Here is a 6557-nt window from a genome sequence, read left to right as displayed (position 1 = left end):
AACTTAAATGACCCAAAAAATAGTTGTAGGGACCAAAATAACCCAATAAAAAAAGTTACCAAAGTAACCTTCAAATTGCAAATTTAGAATTAAGTCCTATTGCGCACTAAATTAGTGCGCAATAGGAGTTTTTTTTTTTTTTTTTCAATTTTAAAGTTTTGAAATTTCACGTTGTTTCCATACTTTGACCAAAAATTAGTCATGTTTCAAAACGCCGGAATATCAATATTTTATATAGAACCTAATATCTTTTTCTGCGAATAATAATGTAGGCTCAATACATCAAGTATATGTAAACGTTTGGATCGTTATTTTAGGGGTTGTAAAGTGCCCCCGAAGTAAGTTTTGTTTATTTGGAAACTTATTATCTTTAGGTTTAAAAAAAAAATTGTTTGAATAACGCAGTAAATTAATGCGTTATGCAAGTCCCGTAAATTTTTTATCCAGTAGACTTAAGTAGTTATATAAATTGATAAGATAAAATTATCAAATAATAAGTATAGGGAGCTAAAGTAGTTTAGTTCTAAATTGGTAAAACTTTAAAGGGTCATAACTTTGCACTCGATTCAGGCAATTTTTTTTTTTGATTTTGCGTATTTTTGCCAGATCTAGCCGCGCGCGGGGCCAGTTTTTAGAAAAATCTCTTTTTTCCCATTCAATTTGAATTTTGCCCCAAATTGGTGCGCAATTTTCATTCATCTTTAGTAAAAATCTAGTGATAAAAATATATATTTGAAAATGGTAATCCCGTGGTAATGATGTTTTGAATGTCAATTTCAAGGTTAGGAATTCAATTTATAAAAACAAGTTAGATGGCATTAGTGAACATTATAAAAAAATAAAAGTGTCTACATTGTAGCTTTCACCAACTTGGCTTGGTGGTTTAGCCATCTCTTTTTTATTGCAACCACCAGGGATCAAACCTAGGTGAGAGCATTGAGAAAACAACTTGGGTGCATGATGCATGGTTTAAGTAAAAATTAAGTATACTTTTTGCGTATCTATTTCTTAATAATAAATATTATTTTACTCTTTGTTATCTTATCGTATATAACTAACTCCCGTGACATCCTAAAAGAATTATAAATAAAACACTTAAACCTAAAGATAACAAGTTTTCAAATAAACAAAACTTACTTCGGGGCTCTTTACAACCCCTAAAACGACGATCCAAACGTTTACGTATGCTTGATGCATTGAGCCTACATTATTGTTCGCAAAAAAAAGATATCAGGTTCTATATAAAATATTGATATTTCGGCGTTTTGAAACATGACTAATTTTTGGTCAAAGTATGAAAAAAACGTGAAATTTCAAAAATTTAAAATTGAAAAAAAAAAAAAAAAAAACCCCTATTGCGCACTAAATTAGTGCGCAATAGGACTTAACTCTAAATTTGCAGTTTAGTCCCATTACGCTCTAAATTAGTGCGCAAAGATTACTTTGGTAACTTTTTTTTAATTGGGTTATTTTGGTCCCTACAACCACTTTTTGGGTTATTTAAATTGCGGACTCCTAGAAGTGGTAAACAAGACTGATTCGGTTGAGATGAGATTATAGGGTTTATTCGAAATTATTTCCCAATTAGCAATTATTAAAAAGGACTAGAGGTTAGAAAGAACGGCTATGCGTATTATGTTAAAGATTAGGTTCAGTCTATTCTTCTCATCTCCCATTCGAATCTGTCTCTCATCCCCTTTCTGATTACTATCTTATTTCTTTAGTTGTTCTATAATTTCCCTTTTGTTGTTTATATACTACATTTTTAATCTTTCAGTATTGAGATCAGTATGGTATATAACATCTTCCTGTTTATGTTGAAAAAGTGGTTTGTTACATTGGTGCTTTCATCCAGAGGTCTTCAACGAAGGACCAAATATCTCGAATAATCAAGGATTCAATTAAGGTCATGTCGTGCTCGAAGGAGAATCTCACATCGACAAAAATACGATAGGGGTGTAGGAAATATATAAGGAAGCATACCTTAGACCCTAGTGACGCGTTTTAAAGTCGTGCGGGCTTAAACTCAGAGCGGATAATATCACTAGCGGGCTGGGCTGTTACAGTTGGTATAAGAGTCACTCCCGTGTCAACCTTGAGGATGGTGGGTCAGACTTCAACTGAGTTTAGGCAAATCACAGGTATGCAGGACAAATCTCAATGCTGAGCCTAGAACAATTTGATATAGTGGGGCAAACTTCACCAAGACGCTAAGTCTATAAGAGGGGTTATATGGGACATGACCCTAGCTAGGAGAATCCCACATCAACAAAACCAAGGTTGTGATGCTGGGTATCTAAGGAAGCATGCTTTAGACCCTAATGACATGTTTTAAAGTCGTGTGGGCTTAGGCCCCGGAGAGGACAATATCACCAGTGGGCTGGGCTGTTACATCGATATTAATTGATTTGTAGCTTGTGGAGACCTTTGAGGTTCTCTTTAGAATTTTGCATTTTTTGTTCTTTTTGAATTATAGCTTGGGTTTCTTCAATGATAAGATTTCTCATTTGAGTTCTAGTCCTCCTATTCTTCTTAATTGATTCACTACTTTTTTAGTATTAAACAAGGTTTCAAGTATCAAATACCTGAGAGCTTGTGTTCTTCTCTTTTAAGAATCAATACTTTTCTAACTTTTAATTTTAAGTTCTTTCGCTATCCGTATTGGTATTAAGTGGTATCAAAGCTTTACATGATTGAGTATCTTATACTCACCCAATCTATTGATTTGAAATCTGGAAAATTATAGAAAATTTACTACAATAACTTGACTACTGCAGTAATTAATCGGGTTAGTGTGGAGAGAATACAAGATGATTTAAAATATTCAAGAAATTGCTCGAAGTGTCGCTTGCTAGACTAGTATTTATTTGGGAGCCATTTTTTGCATATGATGCAAAAAAGTACATATTTGGATTTACAGGCAAAACAAATGAAATTGTGCCCTTGGAATAGAAGTCAACAAATTACAAGCTTTCGGAACAAGCTTCATTCGAGTCAACAGACAACTTATAATGATTCGGTATGGTTTGTGAGTAATCCGACATGATATATGTTGAACATAACATGAAGTCATATCGATTTGTCATGATTTACGTGCCATCATCTGAAATGTATTATTTTTCTTTTGTAATAAATGAGTGAATGTAATAAATAACGAAGAGGTACAATTTTTTCTTTTTAGATGAGGTATCATAAGTGAAATTTGAAATCATGACAATTTGCTATAGTATGGGAGTTATCAACATAATAACTATGTTAAATATAGTATGTACGAGTGAAACACACGCTACAAGAGACACCCATGTGGGGAAGCCAAGCCCGTACTGTCTCATGGACATGCCAACAGAAAGTCCACATAAAGCATACAATAAGCCGAAATCTGTAGCTACAGGCCTAAGAAGCATCACCACACAAAAAATACTCGCAACTCCAAATAGAAACACAAAATAGAGGGTGTAACCAACAGATTCCCTGAACTGCATCAGAAAAAGCACAACCCAACCCGTCAATAGCCCAATAGGCTGGTACCGACTCACCCTCTCTGGGGTGATCTGGGGTGGCATATTTTCACCCCCGAGAATAAGACGCAGATGCGAATCATTCACATAAATGAATGCATGTCCAGCGACCACACCAGCAATAATGCAATAGGCGTTCAAATGGACGGTCTCTACAACTAAGAAGAACACCGTCACCCCAAAAAAAACCACAAACAACCAATACCACAACTGCTTTTCAAGTGGAGTTATTACTAAAGAAAGAATAGAGACCAAAGAAAGAAGGAGAGAGTAAAAATGGCGAAGAACTTAAGAATGACGCGAGTCCGTACGATTTTTCTTTTTGGCTTTTCCCCCACGTTTCAATAATAAAGTCTTAATTACCTTAAAAAGAAGGATTGGGGGACTTAATTGGAGTAAACTGATGTCCGAATTTAGGGTTCTTATTGTAAAACTTGGCGTTTTCTTTACGAACATGTAGATATTGTCCATATGAAGACTTTATTAGGTAGGCCCGTAATGTGTATAAACATCCTTCTCTCTTATGCATTGACTTTATTTAGGTAAAAAAAGTTTAAGAAAATTGAATAAAATGTAAAGTTCTTTTTCTTTTATTTTCAGAGATCTTAATATAATAATTCTTGAAAAGTTTTGATACCGTAATATACTTTTGTACAAAATCTAAAAAAAAAAAAAAAATTGCTAGAAGGACTTGTGGTTTACATATGCGCGATTAGTAACAATCATGTTTTATGAAATATCTGGTTCAAGAAAAAAGTATCAAACTATACATTCTACATTTATTCTTTTGTTGAGGATTTAGTGAACTTACTTATAAATAAGACAAAATTTAAAATTTAAGAAATTAACACTTTATACTGATGTTAGTATATTCTAGTTCTAATTAAATCATATATATCTAAAATATGAAAAGTAGTTATTTTTCTTAATTTAAACTTTCTTTTTCTTTTAAAAAATGCATGTGAGAAAATAACATTTCCCCCATTTTTTTGTTGTTGAAGTCTAAGTGGAATATTAATTTGTAAACTTTACGTCAATAATAATAGAGAAAAGACATAAAATTACCCCTAAACTTGCACCGAAAACTCACTTTAGCAATTTAACTTTACATATATTTATTTACTCCCCTATTGTTGTCGTAAGCGAATTTAATACCCTCTGTAAATTTCATACCAACCTTATGAGGGGCAGTGTATTACACACGCCGCCACGTCATATGCCACATCAGATTTTTTTTCTCTTTCCATTTTTTCCCACTTTTTCTCATTTCCATCGTCTTCTTCTCTACATCCTCTTCCATCGTCTTCTCCCATAGGTTTTTTTCACTTTTTTTGCTCTTTCTCTTCTTCTTATTAGTTTCTCTCTCTTCTCAGGTAATCATTAAGCTAATTGCTAACCCCTTCACTTAATTTCTAATTTCTATTGAACTCTTTTTTTTTCTTCTTCATTATAGAAATAATTTTTTTATACAGAGATGTAGTCAACAACTTTCAAGATAGTAAACACACTGTTTGACCCGAAATACTTGTCGGAGCTGACAAAGCACCCGTTAATCCGATCGGGTTCGTTCTCAAAAGAACTATCAAAATGTCCAAGGTTTGGTAGGGTCGGGTTTGGGGTCGGTTCTCTGCTCCAACGACCCCTCCATTGGTAAATTCACATGCGTCACCGGAGATTGCGGCTTCGTCAAGGAGGAATGTGCCGGAGCTAGTGCTATACCGCCGGCGAGTTAGGCAAATTTACCCTCAACAACCAGGGATTGAATTTCTATGACGTCACATTTGTAGATGGGTAACCTTTCGATTGGTATGGCTGTTTGTTAGTGAAGGTAAAATTAAAATTGTAGTGTTGTGAAGGAAGTGTGGAGAAGAAAATGGTAATGGGAAAAAAAGATAAAGAAAATGAAAAATATTAAAAAAAAAAAAAACTAATTAAATACACTTAATTTTATCTCATCCAATAGGAAGATGAGAAGTGTTTAATTCTGGCTACTTTTAGCATTTTTTCTTCTTCTCGCGTGCTTCCAGGTGATTGATAACACACTCTTTGCTAGGTCACCTCTTAGGGGATATTAAATTCACTTCCGACAACAATAGGGGGCTAAATAAATATATGTAAAGTTAAATTGCTAAAGTGAGTTTTCAGTGCAAGTTTAGGGGTGATTTTATGTCTTTTCTCATAGTAATATTATAACTCTGCTATCAGTCTCAAGAAAGTTAGGATCAACTAAATTTAAATTATTAAATCATGTCTTAATACAACAGCGTACCTAAAAAAATTATTCATTCTCACTTTTATTTTTTCAGAGGATCGATAATGATTTGTTTTCCTACAATGCACAATTATGTTAAAATATCATACCTAAATTTATATTTTCAAAATAAAAGATAAGATCAAGAGAAATTTAATTATAATCTTAGAATTTATGAAGTGAAAATATCATTTAAAGGATTCTATCTCAATACCAAATGAGGTCTTCTAAGTTATTAGTATTATATAGTTTTTGTCTTTGTGGATAGTTATTTCTTTTAGATGACATCATCACCATTCACAACTTTTTAATCATTTTAAAGAGTTTTAAACTTTTTTATATTTACCAAATTGAAAGTGGCAACCTAAGTAGTAAAAGAACAAAATAGGGCTAAATATATGACACAAAAGAAGTCATGGTACATACTTCACTTGCAAAAAGTTGAACTAAGGGGCCATGTAATTACCAAAAAGGTTTGTGTCACGACCCAATTCACGAGTCGTGGTGGCACCTACACTATCCCTTCGAGTAGGCGAACCACAATACTAATAACAAGTTAAATAAGCGGAAAATTTATTTAAGAATAAGTTATCAAGTTTTAAATACTTATCATAACAAGAAATGTCACGACAATCCCAAAAATCTGGTCAAAGGGTACAAGAGCGCTAACATAGGACGAATAGAAGTCCAAAATACCCGAAGGCTACATATTGTCCGTCGAATACAAAAACAGAAATAGATAGAGGAGGTTCTGGGTGGCCACGACGCATGTGTAGCTCACCCCGAAT

This window comes from Lycium ferocissimum, chromosome 9 (assembly GCF_029784015.1).
Source record: "Lycium ferocissimum isolate CSIRO_LF1 chromosome 9, AGI_CSIRO_Lferr_CH_V1, whole genome shotgun sequence".
Lineage (NCBI taxonomy): Eukaryota > Viridiplantae > Streptophyta > Magnoliopsida > Solanales > Solanaceae > Lycium > Lycium ferocissimum.
The sequence above is the reverse complement of the archived record's forward strand: the minus strand, read 5'-3'. Positions refer to the sequence as shown.